The sequence below is a fragment of the Octopus sinensis genome, linkage group LG1 (genome assembly GCF_006345805.1).
Source record: "Octopus sinensis linkage group LG1, ASM634580v1, whole genome shotgun sequence".
NCBI lineage: Eukaryota > Metazoa > Mollusca > Cephalopoda > Octopoda > Octopodidae > Octopus > Octopus sinensis.
In genome coordinates this window covers 21,963,546-21,985,462 of record NC_042997.1, presented here as the reverse complement: position 1 = coordinate 21,985,462, position 21,917 = coordinate 21,963,546, and positions in this window count along the sequence as shown.

Below are 21,917 nucleotides of genomic sequence, written 5' to 3'. Positions count from 1 at the left end.
TGAAACAGATCGCCCTGCAACTGTGTGTATATAGGTTCAATTCCACTGCACAGCACATTGTAAAAGTTCCATGTGCCATAAACTACGAGTCGATGAAAGCCTGCAAGTGTAATTCGTCAGGGTGAAATAAGGCAAAAATGCGTTTGAGTTTGTGTATGTGTATGTGTGTGAGTGTGCATTTGTAATTTTACGCTGTATTTCATCATTTCGGGGAATCTTAGGAGTCACACAATTGCAACCAATAAAATAATTAAAAAAAGTTTCAAATAATTTTGTAATATTGAATACGTAAGCTCAAACATTTCTCTTCCCTATTAAACAGGATTGTATATTTTGCTTCTATAACTAAGTTATTTACCTGACAAGCACTGCACCGAAATATATATTTTTAGATAAGTTACAAACCGTTAGATTTGAGTCAAGTTAATTAATGTTCATTTTGAGTCAAGATAATTAATGACTTTAGTTGTACATTTACGTTCACTAACTTTCTGTTGATTGCCTCTTTTATGACCAGTAAGAAGGAAGAAGGCGAGCTGGCGGAATCGTTAGCGTGCCGCACAAAATGCTTAGTAGAATTTCTTCCGGCATTTTTGTCCTGAGCTCAAGTACAGCCAAGGTCGACCTTGCCGTTCATCCTTTTGGAGTCTATAAAATAAATAACAGTTGAAAACTGGGGTCGATGTAAATCGATTAGCCCCCTCCTTAAAAATTTCGGGCCTTGTATCTATAGTAGAAAGAGAAGGGTTAATGCATATTGTAAGCTCTCCCACCCTAGTGCAATCCATGTAACTGATGTTTAGTTTCAGCATTTGTAAGTAACAAAATAACTCCCTGGCTGAAGTAAATAGGGACAGAATGGGTCGGAGGAAGTGTTAAGTACGTTACCTTGAAAACATAGCACATAGAGATTAAAGAAAAGAATAAGGAATGTGACGAGCGACTCAGGACTGACAAGGAATGCTGGTAGCTGGTTAGCAGTAGAAGAGACAAAAGGGATAGTGTATCAGTCAGACAGACAGACTTTCTTGTGAGTAAATATTTGTCAATTACTTGAATTACCTTGTTTTGGACGCGATCCAAGATGTTTGCACGTTTAACAGTAGTTCTGTCCTAAATACATGAATCGATTTGATTCGCATTTGAGTTTTGTGGAAGGTGCACAAGTGGTTAACGGCTAATGTATCATATGGTCATAAATAGGAAGCTTAGCGTTTAGGATGCATTGTCAGCAACGATATTAATTTATACGCACATACACGTTATTATATTACTATAGATGATGTTGATAATAACGTATCATGGTAATGACGACGAGAACGACGATGGTGTTGATGATAATGATGATGATAATGATGACGAAAAGGATTACAAAATTGACAATTACTTCGGTGAGAGCAATGCAATATTTGGTGGATGATAAGGTGAACGTGGTATTGGAAAGGAAAATGCGGTCGATTGTGGGTGGCTTTCCTGCTTCCCTGCTTCCATGTTCCGTTTTGAACGTAGGCATTGTATTCACAATACCGCACAGCATATATCAAACCCAACATTATTTTAGCGTCTTTCTTTCCTGTTTCCCAAAACTCTACGTTTTACGGAACTTCCATTTCATTTACATATCTGTCATGCGAAAAATATCACGGTATCCGGTTGATATTCATTCAAAGAAGTTTAACAATAATATTCACATACATATACAGAAATAAATATACATGTGTGTGTGTGTGTGTGTGTGTGTGTGTGTGTGTGTGTGTGTGTGTGTGTGTGTGTGTGTGTGTTAGTGTGTGTGTATTCACCGATCAAATACTTTTTTTTTCTATAAGTGAAGATTTAAATATTTCTATGATTGGTTTGGATTTTTGTTTTTAAACTATTCACACATCCCATACCGAAAATGTTTCTGGTAAGTATAGAATCTAACCCAGATGCTACACCTAAATGCAACAATTACACTACTAATGCCTACTAGTGCCTTTGGAGAGGAAATATACGTCACAACTCCATTACTTCAGCTTCCGAAATCAACGGCTCTCATCAGCTCATAGTTGATATTTACCTCTGACATCGAAAGGTCAAGCAATTGGTTGTATTGGGGGATAGATAAATATATTCCAGTAAATCTAATTTATAAGTCTTAATTTTTAAAAAATTATTTAGTCGGAGGAGAGGAGAAAGCGCTCAGTATATTTTCAAGCTCTGCTAGACCAACGAGAACGATATGTTTGATGTTCTGCTTAAACATCTAATTGGTATTTGTATGAACTATTTAGACCGTGTTATAATTAATTCCCTAGATTACAGTTCTAGGAAGAATCTTCCAACTGAGAGACGTTTGTTTACCAGCACCTGGACACCATCGTTTTACATGCTTGTGACATCCATGAATAATAATTAATCTCACTTTTTAAATTATGTTGAACTGTATTCATTTACTTAATGGTACATGCATCACTATTTCGATAAGTGGGTGAAGGTGCGTGGCTTAGTGGTTAGGGCATTCGGCTCACGATTGTAAGGTCGTGAGTTCAATTCCCGGCGACGGGTTGTGTCCTTGAGTAAGACACTTTATTTCACGTTGCTCCAGTCCACTCAGCTGGAAAAAAATGAGTTGTACCTGTATTTCAAAGGGCCGGCATTGTCACAATCTGTTAGGGGTACACGTGTCTGTGGATTGCTCAGTCACTTGCACGTTAATTTCACGAGCAAGCTGTTCCGTTGATCGTATCAGCTGGGCCCTCGTCGTCGTAACCGACGGAGTGCTCCTTTTTTTATTTCGATAAGTACGATGAGATCTAAGCTTCATTGAAGATATCTTAATAAGATCGAAATACGTCGGAGTGGTCACCTATAATTGTTGAAATTATCAAAATATGGACGGTACGATGGTAGAGTCATTAGAGCCTAGGAAAATACGACGTGCGGTTTTTTTTTCGGCTTTTTACACTTTAAGTTCGAATCCTGTCGAGGTCAACTACTTTCATCCTTTCGGAGTCAAGGAAATAAAATACTAGTCAAATTCTGGAGTCGATGGTATCAGCTTACCTTCTCTCCTTGTTGGCCTTGTGAAACCATTAAAATAATATAATAGTTCTAATGTTTTTTTTCGCCCCATAAGTAACTCTAAGTAATATTTTGGTGTTCACTACATTAATTATGTTAAGACACATTTAGCTAATATATGGCAACAATAAATAACCTCTATGGCCCTATCAATTACTTTTCACTCGCTTTGACTTTTAATATAACACTGATGCTGGGGATAACAGTGGCAACTATCTTCTTTATCGCTTTTACTCACCCTCCATCATATTTGATCACTACTATAAATTTATATATATATATATATATATATGTATGTATATATATATATATATATATTATATATATATATATGTATATATATATATATATATATATATATATATATATATATATGTATATATATACACACACACACACACACACACACATATATATATATATATATATATATATATATATATATGTGCACACATATGAATAATATGACTTGGTCTTGAGTTTTTAAGCGGCATTAATAAATGGTAAAATATGAGGTTCCTGAAGAAAACATATAGAAAACGATTGAATAGGTATCAGGAAAGAAATGCACTGGGGTCTAGTCATTCGACAAAAAATTCTTCGAGGTGGTGCCTCAGCATAGCTGCAATCTAATGACTGAAGCAAGTAAAAGATAAAAGGATATATTATATATACATATATATATATACATATATACATATATGTAGCTCAGTGGTTAGTGTATTCATTCAGCTCACGACCATGAGTTCGATATCTGGCGGCGTGTTGTATCCTTGAGCAAGACATTTTATTTAACATCGCTCAAAGACACTCAGCTTGCGAAAAGGAGAAGTACCTGTGTTTCAAAGGCCAGCGTTGTAGAGTGTAGAGCTCGATGCACTAAAGTGCTCAGTACACCTATGTGTAGATCTGAAATATGTCGATTAAAGATAAAGTAAACAAGCCTCATAACTAACATTTCATTAAATTAGTCCTTCCGGTCAACTGTTTACATCAATGGATTATGAATATGAAGCATATTTTTGGTGGCATTGGTCATAATTGGGATGATTTGGTTAACTTAGGTTAGGCCTAAATACAATGATGTCTACCGTAATTAAGTTCGCTCCTGCTGTTATCCTCAATTCGAGTTTATTGAATGTTACTATTCGTTTTTGAGGACATCAGATGAAAGTGTATTCATACAACTCTGCATCATAAATCTATCATACCTGTAAAATTCCACGATATTTCTATTAAAACAAGTTTTCACATAGGCATCGAAATTATCCCTTCCATCTTCTTAATTCCCGCAAATTTCATTGATCTAAAGATTTTCTTGCTTACATGTTAATCCACTGACCTCTTTGTGTGATGTTTGTCTTAGTTCTGGCGAATTAGATACCTTTTCAGTGATTGTCTATTATCTTAAAAGCCACCATTTTCAGCAGCGGTCAACAAGAACAACAAAACGTTAATCTACAACTACATGCAAACTTATCGAAATATTTTATAATGATTGCAGCAGAGAAAGAAGAGTAGGGGATCATAACTCTTTTCAGATCCTTCATTCAAGAAGGAAGGGAGTTATCTGAAGACCAGGAAAGTAACATGGATACTTGCAACAGTGTTAAAGGCACTTTAGTGCCAAATAGTGAGGACAACGTATTAAGTTTAGCATCCAAGAAAAATTCACAGAATTTCGTATGTGACATTCAATAAGAAGATTTTGGTTGATCCCAGAGTATGGAGGAAGCTGTTCTTTCAAAGTAAGGTATCGAGCAGCGCAATTAATCCCGAAATTAGTTATAAATCGAACTTCTTAATAACACCTGTAATATGCCTACGCGGCACTCATAAAAACTTCACACTGCATAAATATTGCATACGAGCATACGAGTGACAACAGCCGATATACGAATGATCTGCAAAAAAAATAAAGATATAAAACATTGTGTATTGTGCTGATGAGTTCACTGGTACCATACGAGCAAGACATATAGGAATCAAAAAGTACTCATTCAAAGTGGACGTTACCAACACATTAGTTTATTCCGTCATGGCATTTGAAAAAACACTCCAAAACTTTCGAAAGCCATAGCAACTCATCATAAAACAGTAAATCGAAATAAAATTAGAAAAAAATATCAGTTGACTGCATTCTACATAAAACTGCAGTCAACTTGTTTTATATGGAATTCCACAAATATGAAAATAAATATTAAAAATTATTACTAGCGTAATACACGTTACAAATCAACGCAGAGATACATTATAGAGAAATGAATCATAAAATTTCTCAAAACTTAATAGTCGTATAAAATTTTAAAGGAAAATTAGGCACACACAACGGGTAAAACGTACAGGCCAAGTTACAAAGATGGAAACTATGTCATCTCGTCAGCTGTTGACTGAAGATGAAGGCAATTTCGACAAGTTACCATTAAGATTGCTGACACCAGGTTTCCCAGAAATAGTTCTGAGGACGACCCAGTAACGTTAAACGAAAATAAATAAAATTTGAGCACAAATATTTAAATTTTTGACTTAGTGAAAAATTAGCTCGCGTGTCTTAGGCTAACGGAATAAGGGAGGAAGTGGCAGAAAATATTGAATCGTGAATATTTTTGAGACTAAGGTGACAAAGAAAGTCAGAGACGATTGTGCATAATACTAGATTTAATATACAAAAATAGGTAATTAAATAAACCGAGGTTTATATTTATTTAAGGAAAATAAGAAAATAGAGATAAATCAATAATTATATATATTAATTACAAAAATAGACATAATCTCTGACAGCTGTTTCGATTCATACTTTAAAAATTAATCAAAATAATTAAATCATAATAAAGTTGAATCTCGTCGTGGGTCGAAAAAAGATATATCATTACATTTTTATATTTTTATGTGTTAAGTGTGTGGAGCATTTAGTATAACTGAATATTGTTTTATAGAAAAACTTGGTATAAACCTTATAAAGGGAGGAATGTAGTATGTTTAGAGAAGTAAGTTTAAAAAATAATATAATATGCTTTGGGTAAACATTCAATGTATAAAGACATGTAATATGTAGTAATAGACCGTATATTTAAGTATCAAATTAATATAAGGGTAAATATATTTATAAAAATTGGAGAAATATAATATATTCTGGATAGTCATTAAAAGGTATAAAAATAAACAGTAAATAGTAATTAACCTTGTAGTACTTATATATACATTAATATAAATATATATATATATATATATATATATATATATACATATATATTGCCTATAACTTTATCCAAGTTATTTTTATTTTATATTTTCACTTATTTATACACCCTTATTAAAGTTTTATAAATATATTTGCCCTTATATCAATTTGATACTTAAATATATGGTATAATACTATATATTACTTCTCTTTATACTTTTAATGTTTACCCAAAGCATATTATATATATATCATTTTTTATACTTACATGTATATGTACAAACTACCGTTGACTACCATGGTCCTTAAATTATGGCTTGCATAGTAAGGTCCAGCGAATCTATTTACACATACACATACTTATCTGTTAAAATTAAAATATAGTATTTGGTATCGAATTATGATAAAGTTACTTAGAGGCCTGATGATTGGGGCTATATCTTAAGAAAGGTTCCTGTAAAACACTGCGTGCTTAAGGAACTGTAATAGAACCTCAAGAAACACGTGTAGCTGTGAAATGAGTAGTAAGTATTAAATTAAATTCTTTTATACATGTAAGTATTAAATTAAATTCACCTATAATATATATAATATATATATAAATAGGGGACTACTATTCCTAAATAACATATATATATATACATACGTATATATATATATATATATATATATATATATATATATATATGTTTATAAGGCGTAGGAGTGGCTGTGTGGCTAGTAGCTTGCTTACGAATCACATGGTTCCGGGTTCAGTCCCATTGCGTGGCACCTTGGGCAAGTGTCTTCTACTATAGCCTCAGGCCGACCAAAGCCTTGTGAGTGGATTTGGTAGAAGGAAACTGAAAGAAGCCCGTCGTATATATGTATATATATATATATGTATGTGTGTGTATATGTTTGTGTTTGTCCCCCCAACATCGCTTGACAACCTATGCTGATGTGTAACTTAGCGTAACTTAGCGGTTCGGCAAAAGAGACCGATAGAATAAGTACTGGGCTTACAAAGAATTAAGTCCTGGGGTCGATTTGCTCGACTAAAAGCGGTGCTCCAGCATAGCCACAGTCAAATGACTGAAACAAATAAAAGAGTATATATACACACACAAACACGCACGCATATATATGTATATATATATATATATATATACATATAAACACACTACACATATATATATATAATACATATATATATGTATGTACGTGTCTCTCTCTTTCTCTCTCTCTATATATATAAGCATTATATAATTACTTAAACATACACACACACAACACACACACACACACGCATATATATTCTTAAAATAATCATGATTTTGAAAAAACTTAGCTTGTGTTACCTGTAGATACAGTGATTTATACAATAATAATAATAATAATAATAATAATAATAAGAGAGAGAGAGAGAGGGGGAGGAGAGGGAGGGAAACAGCAAGTAACCTAATTTCAATGAGGCGAAATTGGCGCACTACCTTGAAAATTATCCTGTTGAAATAAACAAAGTGTATGATCAAATGCAGCGATGATTGAAAAAAAGCGCTGGTATAAATTTAACGTTCAGTCTCGAGTTGTATATATGTTTGATCTGTCATCGCTAGCCCAAGTAATGCTGGTGCGATACACTAGGGATGGTATTATTAAAATACCATCAGAAGTGGTAAGGGAATTATCGGCTGATAATTCGCTTACCACTTGTGATGGTGTTTTAATAATACCATCCCTATATTTATTTATAAATAATTTTACGCATTTCGTTTGTTCGTACGGTGCTTGGTCACTTCAAACGACCTTTCGCAGGCATGATGGGGGAGAATGTTAATAGTTATTTAATTGGCGGACTTTGGGTGATGAGAAATCACGCGCCTAGGTGGCGCTAAATTTCGAAACCGGTACCGAGTTGATCAGCATTTACTTGTTCTGACCCATTTGAGGTACGACATTATTATTGTTCACTGATATTTTTTCCTATCTTGTCTGTAATAGATTTGTGACTATTATATATATATATATATATATACCTTCACTACAATGAGAGTTTGGTGTTGTTGAGAAACAGATACAGAGAAAGAGGGAGAGAGTGTGTTTATCTGTGAAGTATAAATGATGTCGCTATACAAATTAGGAAGCTTTGATTGAAAGCAGGAATAAGAGATACAAGATACAGTGTACTTGGAACTTTAAAAATCAAACGTCGTGATGCGCGGCTGTTCTAATCAGAGGGAACTTCAGCTGCGAAGGGGCGTCCAGTAAGCCGGTAAATACGGTATATTATTATTAATAATTTAGCCTTAAAAACTGTGAAAACGTATATTGCCATGAAAAAAATGCCATAAAATATCGCGGACGATATCTGCAATTCCGCGAATATACGGTGGTTTCAGCGAACAATTATTAGTTTCGTGAATAACCGGGACCACAAATACCGAACCGCGAATAAGCGTGGGTACACTTTATATATGTATGCATGTATATATGTGTATATATATATATATATATATATATATATATATATTTAGCGGTTCGGCAAAAGAGACCGATAGAATAAGTACCGGGCTTACAAAAGAATAAGTCCCGGGGTCGAGTTGCTCGATTAAAGGCGGTGCTCCAGCATAGCCGCAGTCAAATGACTGAAACAAGTAAAAGAGTAAAAGAGTAAAAGAGTAATATATATATATATATATATATATATATATATATATATATAATATATATATATAATATATATATATATATATATATATAATAGAAATATTAAAATTACTAAGTCTCTCTAAAAGAGAACACGGCAGCGTTCCTGGAAATTAATAGTTATCGCCATACTAATATGGCATTCTTATAAAAATAAGAATAAAGCTGTCCGCTTATTAGCTCCATGAGGCCATCGCCTTAAGTTAGCTATTAGGGATTGTCGGAAGCGACACCTACTGGTCTGACTACGCTACATTGAAAAGGGGCAATACCCCGAAACGCGTCTGTAGCTGTCGATCAAGTAGTGTGGAGCGACTGACCTCCCTTGTTCGAAGGTTATATGGATACAGTTTGTGTATCAAATAGCTAACTTAAGGCGATGGCCTCATGGAGCTAATAAGCGGACAGCTTTATTCTTATTTTTATAAGAATGCCATATTAGTATGGCGATAACTATTAATATATATATATATATATATATATGTATATATATAGAGAGAGATCCCTCTATGTTCTCAAATGATTCTATGAGTATCCAAGTACCTGTACCGAAAGGGCCATGTTCCACAAATGACTATTTTCTGTCTTATGATTTAATTACACTTCCTTTTTATATGGCAGCTGATTTTATTAAAGAGGAATCAATATACACATTTTATTATATATATATATATATATATATATATATGTGTGTGTGTGTGTGTGTGTGTGTGTGTGTGTGTGTGTGTGTGTGTGTGTGTGTGTGTGTGTGTGTGTGTGTGTGTGTGTGTGTACACGTGCACACAATATAAAGCATTCGATACTGAAAGATGTAGAATGTTATATATTTTTTCATTACCTAAGGTTTACAGAAATAACTGTTTCGTTTCACCGAGAATTGGTAGAGAATTATCAGTGAAACGTGTGTGTGATTGTGTATAAAATCTGTATGGATGCAAAACTGAATAATATATGTATACGTATGCATACATATATACATATATATGTACACACACAGACACGCAAGCGCACATATATATTCGTACCAACATGAATGTATGTAATGCACACATATGCGTGTGTTTACATAATTTCGTACAGTTCTTATGTATACAGTTGGGATTTATGTTATTGAAAACTCCTGGGATATGTTTATTGAAATTTCTTGATTATAGTTTATATATTCACTTTAAATCTGATGCCTTTTATATTTTCTCGAATTTCTCTAACAAACCAGAAATCTTATTATCTTCTATTTGTTTCCATGTGTTATACTTGATTGCAGGCGCCGCACTGCCGTCGCTGCATCTTTTAGAGCGGAAGTTACGACCCTGTTTTGATTCCCAGTTGCAACATCCCTGTTGAAGTATGTTACTAATGCTAGTGGGAAAACACGATATGTCTCTGTGGTTTCAGAGTTATACTTACTGTCTGATCTAAACAGTATCGTGACTTGTGCAAAATATACATTTTCAAATACAATCACTACACCACGCCGAGAAACAACTCCTGCAGTTAATTATTTCTGGATTTTAGAATTGATCATCATTGTCAGAGCTAGAACTGACATACCGTTTACTCTGGAACATTAGAGCAATTGATTAATTAAAATTCTCATTATTATTAATGAAAGGATGAGCGGCGGTGTCAGTGACCTTTACTTGGTTTGATCGATGTTATCGATGTTCAGTTGAAACTAGTCTAGACTGATGCCCGTATGGAAATTGAGCGAGTAAATGAGCCTGTATGTGATTGATTGATGTGCTAGAAATTGCAACCAAACCTTTCCGCTCTCTCTCTCTCTCTCTCTCTCTCTCTCTCTCTCTCTCTCTCTCTCTTTAATATTCTCTCAGATGAACCAAACATATTACACACAACAGGACATATATGATAACGATGCCTTAGATACTCGGGGAAAGATGGGACGACAAAAAAAAAAATAATCATAGGTGTTCTGACATGGCGGTTAAGAAGCGATAACACAACTTACATAAAAATGGAATTAAAAAGGAATGCATTTTGAGAAGAAGGACTGAGAAAAGTATTTAGTGAGATGATGACAAAGAAGAGAGGAACAATTTACTTATTCATGCTCTGGTAGGGATGCAGTATTCTAATATGAGACTTATTTGTACTTTATAGCCAGTCTTAGCTGAAGTATTATGTAATCCTAGATATGCAGCGTGCTTTTGAATTTTAGACCCCAGCATTATCATAGATATATTGGTTGCCATGAAATGCTATAAAATATTATGCAAGCTAGTATTGAAACAAATTTGATGTTTTTGGTTTTTTTTGTGGATTTTTCATGCGCAAGGGAGAAGTAATGAATTGTGACTCTGTCTTTGTGTTGTTGACGGAAATTTTCCAAGACCACTTTTGATAAAGTTAAAGAACTTTAAAGGGTAATATAATCTTGTATAGAAAACAGTGTGGTTAGAAGTAGCAGTACGTACATGTGTATCATCAAAATCAGGGAGAACCCATACCTGAATACTGCGGCAGCCCACAATTATTGAGTGTGGATCGGTATAAGCTCCGCCTCCAGCAGACGCTGATCCTAGAGATGAAATATGACTGTAGCCTTCTGGCAAACATTCCTACATTTCATGTAGACAAGGCAAAGAGCAAAAACAGTTTATTCATCAAAGTTCTCACGGACGGATACCTGTTGAAGAAGACATAGGAAAGCAGTTCTTTAGTAGATATGATACTATGGAAAGAAGTCATATTGGGGAGATGGAAAAGGGGATCATTTGTGGCTGTCTATACTTTATTTTAGACATTAGAAGATGATTAGATAAAGCTGCGGTTGGCAGGAACAGAAAAGTGTTTGTTTTTCCTGGTTTTTGGAAGAGCTGACACAGTCATCTTTCCATGTGTTGTGCATTCTGAGAGAGAAATTTTAGAGATATAGGAAATACAACTTTTTAACAATGTCTGACTGAAAATAATGGCGGGGTAACTGGGAAATCCAATCTCCTTGTTTGATTTGAGAAACTGGAGAAGATTTTGCACTTGGTGACCGTGTTTATCGAGGAAATATGGATTGGGTTCATAAAAGTGGTTTCTATGTAGGTAGAGTATGGAATAGGAAGAAGAATTGTCTGCAAAAGCGGTGAGGAGGAATTAGCAGAGTTAGTTGAAATCTTTTGTCAATTTACGAAAAGTTTTCCCATGCATACTGTATGACGTAAGAAAACACCCTTATATTTTCTGGTGATTATATTGTTTCTTTTCATTCGAACTAACTTTTATACATTATTTACATTTGACGGATGTTTGTCCTCGTCTTGTTTGTTGTTAACACAACGTTTCGGCTGATATGCCCTCCAGTTTTCATTAGGTGTTTAGGGGAAATTTCGAACCTAGGTTCTCATTCCTAAGATGTTATTATTATTATTATTATTATTATTATTATTATTATTATTATTATTATTGTTATTGTTATTATTATTATTATTATTATTATTATTATTATTATTATTATTATTATTATTATTATTATTGAGTGAGAGAGCAGTGCATGCCATCAAAGTGACACTGGGGTAAAATATACGAAACCCAGTATACCCATCATGACTACCCGTCTGATAAGGGTACACCAGGCACATGCATCACAACCATATGTGCGCGACATGGTGATCTCATATCAAAATAAACAGCACATGACCTTGCAGGTGGGGCCCAGTTAGAATTTTCTTCAGGTCGAGTAACCCATCCCACTCGAAAGGTCCCTGAATAAGGGTTGTTAAAGGATGTTGAACGAAACACCCATGTTTCCAGAGGTGAATTATTCAAACCCCAAAGAATCCCTCTCAACACATGGCTATGATGCTCCCCCACTACTTCTGCTCGTGATCAGAGATGCACATATCGTCAGCCACTAAGGGACATGCTCAACTGGTTAAAGTCAAACAACTGACAAGCAAATCTGTGGTATTGAGCAGAATATTTGCTGTAGCCCATCTTTTATACCAAGACAAAACAATGTACATGATAACACTTCTAATCAGTTAAGATCAGAAGTCATGAGAGCCACTGCCTGGTACTGCATCAGGGCATTTATTATTATTATTATTATTATTACTCAGTAGTTTTATTTTTATAGCGTGCTTTCACTTCACTACCGAGCGCAGCTCTGTGTGCCTTGGGTATGTGCTGTGATTTGTTGTGATGCTCTGATGGTTATTGTATGGAAAGTGTTCTTCGTAGGATGTGTGCAGTGCCTAGCAGTGCAATTTTCTGTGTTATATGTGTTTGTAAGTCCTGGTGTTTTTGTTATGTATTTGTCTGAATATTTTTTATCATGCCTAATGCACCTACTATGATAGGAATTGTTTCTGTTTTCAGGTTCCACATTCTAGTTACCTCTATTTCCAGGTCTTTGTATTTTGAGAGTTTCTCCATTTCTTTTAGAGACACGTTGTCATCTGCCGGTATTGATACATCAATTAGAAAGCATTTTTTGTCTTCATGATCTCTGACAACTATATCTGGTCTGTTGGCCTTAATTTCTCTATCTGTGTGTATCGGCATATCCCAGAGTATGGTTGCTTTCTCGTTTTCTGTGACCTTTTCTGGTGTGTGCCTATACCATCTTTTTTCTGTTGTTATTCCATAATGTTGGCATAGCTTCCAATGTATGTAGGTTCCAACTCTGTCATGTCTGTGAATATATTCCTTCTTAGCCAGGACTGGGCAGCTAGAGATAATGTGATTTATTGTTTCTTGTCCATCTCCACATATTCTGCAGTTACTTTATTATTATTATTCAGGTCACTGCTTGGAATCGAACTCGGAATCCTGGGGTTACTAGCCCGCGCTCTTAACCACCTAGGTTCGAAATTTCCCCAAAACACCCGATGAAGGCTGGAGGGTATATGAGCCGAAACGTTGTGTTAACAACAAACAAGACGAGGACAACTATTCGTCAAATGTAAATAATGTACATAATTCCTAATCTCTTAAATATAGAACTGTATAAACTTTTTTAATACTGATGACAAAATAAAATAAAAAGCAACAATAAACTAAGAAATGGATAATCTACATGTATCCTTCTTTGTAAACTTTCGTCTCTACATATACTATTGTATTATAAAAAAACCCTAAAAAGCCCAGAAAGTTCCCATACGTTGTATGAAGGCGAACTCATGAATTCTAATATATATAAATTTACCCTGGTAAATTAACCAGGGTGTTAGAGACTTCACAAAGTGAAATGATATTAGAAGGTGAGCTAAGTTTTATCGCTACTCAACGACATTTGTTACATAAATTGTTTTATTGATTTAAATTCAGTCCGTATTTTGAAAGCTGTTGAAGTTTCTCCAATAGATATTATACTTCCGGCCTGATAAGTTCAGTGGATTCCATGAGTTATAAATCTGCTTTGTGAAAACGTTTCATCTTACGCCTACGAAAAATATTTGCCTTGTTAGTGCACTTTCTCTTTAGCTCATTTCTATATTTGTACATATGCGCTTGGGCAGATTTAGTCAATGGTGGTTCTTAATACGAAAGGTTATTAAGTATCAGAATATTCCCATAACTACACGTATAACAAATAACACAAAGTATTTACTTTGTTAAATGTACTTTCTTTACATGTACATATGCACTAAAGCAGATTTAGTCAACGGAGTTTCCTAATACGAACGGTCAAGCAGTAATACATCTATCAATGCAATATCATATATAGTTATGAATAACCTAAAAAATTGTAACCGAACTTACTAAAGTGCAGGTAACTAAGTTTTTATCTCTGATTGAAAACATTTCATTTCTCTCAGGCTATTAATGGAAGTCATATTTCCTAATTCATCTTCTCTGAAACAAAAAAATTGTGGCTAACCAAATCGTAACACTAAGCATATAATTGGGTACTGTCTGTAAACATTTCACAATGCTTCATGGAACCATTCCACATTTCCATAACATTAAGCAAATAAAACAAACTTGGACCTATTTTCTCTTGAAAGGACGCTAATTTATTGCAAACATATTTACCTGTAGGGAGAACGGTATATAAATCTATTTTCCAAGCAAGGTAAATTGAAGCGAACAGAGTTGATAATGTTGTTCGAGAAGAGATCGAAGGCGAATTACAATCGAACTATTCATGTATCACACGCTTAGTGTGAACCGAATTTAATACATTTGCAGTACCTTATCTCCAGATAAAGATTTTCAAATGTAAATCCTCACGTACTAAATGCTTTCAAGACATAATGTTTGATTTTTCGACTCGATATTCCGTATCTATCATTGTTTTATCGATTAATAAGTCATTTAATTCCATCTCACTTGAATAACACGAAATCTTTAATAAAAAGAGCAGAAGCTAATCTGAACTGATCTATGAGACTTTGCAGTACATTCCATGGGAAACGCTCTCATTTCAATATCCATCTATTATTGCAAACGTGGCGGATAAATTCAATTTATTCCAAAGAAAAATTGCTGCTACTTGATTAGTTATCGCTGAGTGGTACTATTAAATAACACAGGTCGTTACTTCTTATCACGACTGTAGTTTTCCTACTGCTACAGCCTTTGCTGTTACTGTCGTTGGGGAAAGAGAGGAAGAAACTGACTCGGTGGGAAGAGGTGTAGGAGGTTAAAGAGATGGCAGGTAATCATTTTCCTTTGTAACCAAATTATATTGTAGGACGGTGTGAGGTCTATTATAAATTACACATACGTTTTTCTTTTTGATTGCAATATAGTAAATCGTTGCACTGTAAAATATACTTTCCGTTTACAGCTCAACACACACACGTATTTGTGCATACATACATACAAATACACATATGGGGGGTAAGGAACCAACAAGTCATACGGAAAGCTAATAATTATAATTACGTTCATGTATATAAAAACATCTATACATATCTAATTATATAATTCCTTATGTATATAATTATATGTGTGTGTTCGTCGTATGTGTGTATATATATTATAAACATTTGTGTACATATATACATAATTTTCATATGTATGCACGTATTCATGTGTGTGTGTGTGTATATATATTCATGTATGTGTTCTTACATTCACGTGTATAGGCACATGCCTATGACTGCATATACACATGAACATCATATATATTATCTCCGACATTCGTGTTCTTTCTATATTATACTTATTTAATAACCAACAATTGAAGAGCATATATATTTTTCATTTCGATGTACTAATATAAATAGAAATTATATTATCTGATAGAATTATCTGCCAAAGAATGACTCACATGAAATCCTTACAGAGATTCTGGAAAAAAAAAAGCTAAAAACTTATCCATTCTGTATTTGCTCCATTGTAAAACATCTATTTGACAGATGTAATTGCTATTGTCGTAGTTTTGAAATCCCCTATTTCTCACTCATTTTATTTCCCCCTATTTGTATAGCTAATGATTCCAATTTCCTGTTACAACATTTGTTCTCTTAAGCTATTTCCTATCTCTCGGTTTTGGATTTATACAGGATACAAAAATAATGAAAGAAATAATGAAGTCCTGATCAGCACAAAGAATGATCTGGAATATTTCTTTTATGAAAGAAAAAAAGTCAAGTAAACAAATATTTATTTGGTTAGTTTCTAGATTGCAGTATCATATATTATTTAATACAAGTGTATGGATAGATATTTATTCACTGTGACTAAACAACCAATAAAGATTAGTAGGCATTGATAACGATTTCGATTGATCTCGATTTAGAAATTATGTTGTATTGCAGAACGATGATAAGTTCAATCATGTTGATAAACGCTTGATGCAACTCTAGGGATGACATCAAACTTATCTTTACGCCTAGGTACATACTCGTTTACAATTTAATAAGTAGCCTTCATCTATTATCATAGTCAGTTTGAAAAGGAGAGGTGAATGTATCTTTACATGTTGTTAAATTACACTGAAGCTAGTGGGTTCGATCCTCATTCCAAACTGTTAAAAAGGCTCAGCTAGGCTTAATTTTACAAGACAAAATACGTGATACGTGCGAATGATACCCCGTATGTACATTCATCTTGTTCTAATCTGATTTATTAACTGAAACTCGTTGTTCCTTTTCACCGGATAGCATTTCACAAAAGAACGCTTCATGTTTAGCAAATAAATAAATAAATCAGAAGTTAACTGAGTGGCCTGATTTATTACCCAGATTTCGTAACAGTTTATCATCCAACGTGTGCCCCTTTTTTATTCTCTCTCTAGAAACTGCTAAAGAAGATGATTTCAAGTTATTAGTGCATATAAATAAAAAAATTAGAAAATAAATATTATTAACAAAATTTCAAATAAAATACTATCAGCCTTATTCTTTTCCCCTCTAGGCACAAGACCCGCCCGAAATTTTGAGGGAAGGGGCCAGTCGATTATATCAACCCCAGTACGCAACTGGTACTTAATTTATCGACACCGAAGGGATGAAATGCAAAGTCGACCTCGGCGGAATTTGAACTCAGAACGTAAAGACAGACGAAATACCTATTTCTTTATTACCCACAAGGGGCTAAACATAAAGAGGACAAACAAGGACAGACAAACGGATTAAGTCGATTACATCGACTCCAGTGCGTAACTGGTACTTAATTTATCGACCCCGAAAGGATGAAAGGCAAAGTCGACCTCGGTGGAATTTGAACTCACAACGTAACGGCAGACGAAATACGGCTACGCATTTCGCCCGGTGTGCTAACGTTTCTGCCAGCTCGCTGCCTATCAGCCTTATAACTGGCGTTAACCAATCGAATACACATTTGGATACATTGAAGATAAAACATAAACAACTGTTAAAAGTATTATAAATATTCAACAAAAATATTTTTAAATGATTGGAGAATAATTTAATGTTTACCCCATTCTTGAAAAAGTCATGGTTCTGCTCTCCTTTTACACAACATTCTGTTAATATTGTACTTTGACAGTGATCTGCTTAAAATGTATGTATTGTAAGTGGTTTATATATGTTATGCTTATGGAAAATCACAACCCCTCCAAATACCTAGCGTTCCTCCATTATTGTTCACTTGATAGTTTCTGCCAACTTGTGAGCTCATAACGTCCCCTAGAGAGGGCTGCCACTCATTTTAAGAACTGGTTCTCTAGCCCATTCATCGTACAACTAGCAGTGAGCCATATGGTTAACTCATAATAGGCTTGAAACATCAATAAAATGGAAATGAGATTTTTAATCTTCAAAATTTGATAAATCTATTAGAAGCTCTACAAAGGATGTAAATTCGAGTGGGAGACGCCAAGTATGAATGTCTAAACAATCGAAAATAACATCGAGTCTGCATAGAGTAAGATATATTAGCATTTGACAATAACATTGTTGAATAAATATTGAGTGAAGTAATCTCCAGACCATCGATTGTAATGAAGCGACTTTTCAACTTAAGCAGTACGGATATATATATTTTAATTATTGATATAAAAGTTTGTTTATACTAGCATATCGCTGCTGCTAAAGATTAATAAATTTATGGTATTTATCAATAACTATTTGCTTAGTAGCTGCGATTTTGCCAGTGTAAGTTTGAAGCGTAAATTTGAAGCTCAAGTTACATTTAATCTCTACTATTTCGTATTCATCTCTAACCACATACTACTTCTTCAAGCATTCAATATTTTGCTAATTTCAAAATCTAAAGCATATGTTAACAGCTATTTCATATTGGCAGCTTGGCCATATATATTATCACCACAAATGACATCAGTGTAATACGAATCAATGAGAGACCTTGCTTCAAGAAGCAGCAAAATCTCCCTAATTTCACCGTCACAATTGTTGGAAGAAGTACCATCCAGTCCGGTCAGTGAAATAGAGAATGCGTTAAAGTTGAAGAACAGAGATAAAGACCCAGCAAAAGATGGTATAATAACGGAAATATAAAGGAGTGGAGTAGAGCAGCTATAGAAAATCCTCGTTCTAGTTACTATCGATATTTGAAAGAGGGGAAAAATACTCCCTGGAAAGTGTCACCTGATATGCTTTTTGTTTCCATAGTGTGAGAAGGGTGTCAAATAAAGGGTGTCAAAATCTTCAACGCATATTTCAAAATGGTTATTAGAGACACTGTTTTCTTGAAAAGTAGCCTTAACATCAATGGCGAGCTACTAAAGCACTTTCAATTTGCAGAAGCCAATATACGCATTGCAGAAACCTCAGATTAACTTCATACCATGCTGGGAAAACTGGATATCCAGTGTTCAGCAATAATTCTCAAAATAAATTGCATGAAAACAAAACAATGCAATTCGAAAACACAAGACAAAGCCGAACTGAGTTGGGAATCGATGTAATTGAGAAAGTAAAGAAGTATTTCTGCTAGCGACAGACAATAAATACATACCAAGTTAACATTGAAATCTCATGCAGAGCGGAAGGCGTTTGCCTAGCTTGAAGATGTCCTCAAAGCACAGTTAATATAGACCATGCATCACAGGCAGTTGATGAACTTGTACAGTTGTTGAGTGGTATGCAAGAAATCGGAAGAGATCACTCGAGAGACGATGGGAGGATGACATTAACAAACAATTCAAACTCAAGTGAAATTGAAAGGATCAATCAGGGCAAGAATGGAAACATACTGAGACCAGCGATGTATAAGAACATCAAATAGTCTGGCTGACACAAAGAAAGAATACGATTTGTATATTATTTCTATGAGATTGCAGGAAGGAAGCGTAACTGCTAGTGTTTCAACATCATATGCTGTTAAGGGATCATTTCTGAAGTAAGCGTCGCAGCGGCATACACATTTTGTAAGTTATGTATAGCCTTATTTATCATTAGAAGTTGTATATGTAAACGTATTTCAGTAGAATTGTTAACTATACAGAACATCAAAGAGCTAAAATGACTATTCGCTTACGTTATTAAATTTATATTGCATTAAATGAAATTGTGATTTATTCACTTGAGTTTCATATCTGCTCACAATATTGCTCATAAAATTTTCGATATGGGAAATAAATATGACATTTCATTATAAATGTGTTTACCTTCCAACTAATTGAAGCCGTATACTTTTAATTTCCTATACATTACCTCTAGCTAAGACATGTATTACTTGACCATGTGCTTTGTCATTCATTATAAAGATACTGAAATGAAGGTAAAAATCATTATTAGCAGCTACATCCAGGATATAAGGAACGTCTATGTGCTTCCCTCTATTAACATTATATAAATCAAAGTTACTTGAAGAAATGAAGCGCGTGTTAGAATTCTGTACTTATGGAAATTGTAGAGTATGACCACTAACGTACGGTTTCTAAATCCACCCATACAGAAATGAATAAATTTCAACAATTTAGAAAACTAAATTCACGATAGGTATTTTGTTCGAATTGGTCAGCACACACGCGTTCTCTTTTTCGTCTCTCATTTTGATTGTGCCTGTACCAATAGTGCTTTTCATTGATCTCATACTCACCAGCATCCATTCTCTTCTTCGTCAGCAATCCTTCACCATATTTGTCCGTGCAACAATTCAACTGATCTGAGTTTTTCTACTTACTTTACTCTAACAGATCTTCACTCTTCTTGCGCTCATTTGTTTTATTTGTAATGTTGTGCCAAAATATATATTTATAGCTTATATTTTTTCCACTCATAAGGCGACTACTTTTTGCCGATTATGAACAACATTACTTTCCTAGGATTGTACACTCATATGAGCACTGTTACTGTTGGATTTAACTACTAATCCGTAAAGTTAAGTACATTACCCTTATTCAAGATGACTGTAAACAGACCAACAGTTGGAAGTGAAAGCAGTAATGCGAACGTTCATCGTAGATGGATTAAGTTTGACTTTAGAAATTCGCTGTTTTACAAACTTTTTGCGAAGAAACTCCACACCCCAAATATACTGCAAGATCGTAAAAACTTGTAGCGTCTATATTAGGAACAATTAACAATAAAAAATAAATTCATGTTAATTGCTCAATAATTTACTCCATTAAATGGCCGAGGCAGTGTTTTGTCGTATATATGAAGCAATAATTAAAATTAAACGGCTCCTGAGAGTGTGGATCGATGATTGGACTGGAACTAATGCGTTAATAAATAGAATGGTTATTTAAGTGAAAAATAAATGCTTGTATGGCGATCAGCAGAAAGTAGAATGTGCAACTTATGATACCAATTTTTTTAAATTAAAGGCTGCTTTGAAAATGCCTTAATTTATACAACATTAAAGTGAACGGCGAAGTTGCCAATGCTGATACAGAGACTAATACAAATTATTCTGAGGAATTGATAAAAATTATTACTAGGGACATCTATATACCGGAACAAGTGTAAGATATTGATTAAACTGGGTCCTTTTTAAGAAGCATATGCCTACTGACTTTATTTTTAGTGAAGAAAAAGTTTTCCAAAAATCGGCTGATGCTTCTTGCTGGAGCAAATGCAGGTAAGATACGAAATTAAGACCCTTTCATTTATATAACTCCCCAAATCAAAAGCTCTAAAGGCAATCTAAATTTAATATACCTATGCTTTTGGTGAAATACTTATAAGATAGTATTTCTCCTTTAGACAATTCATCAAACTATCCAAATGAGCTTAAACGATCTTTCCAGTTAACGGTAGAAATTGCGATGTTTAACTCTAAAGTTAAGGATAAGTTTGAAGCAACTCACAAACACAATGATATAAAGAATAGACCAACTGTGTGAGACCTCTCGGAAAGTTCAGCATTATGGCTGCAGTGAATAGCAGAAATGAGTCATGAGATGAAGGGAAACTGCTACGGATGAAGCAACTATGGGGAGTCAAAACGTATGGCCGACTGTGTCTGTGGCTTTACAGATTTTCCATCAAATCTAGCAAAACATGTTCATCGCTGACAGATGATGTAAGGTTTAAACACTTCGTAGAAGATTATTTTCTTGGAGTTGCTAGGATTTCAAGAGGAGCTGATGATGTTAGAACAAGAGCTATTTGCAAAGCAGGATGAGGATATAGAAATTTTATTCACT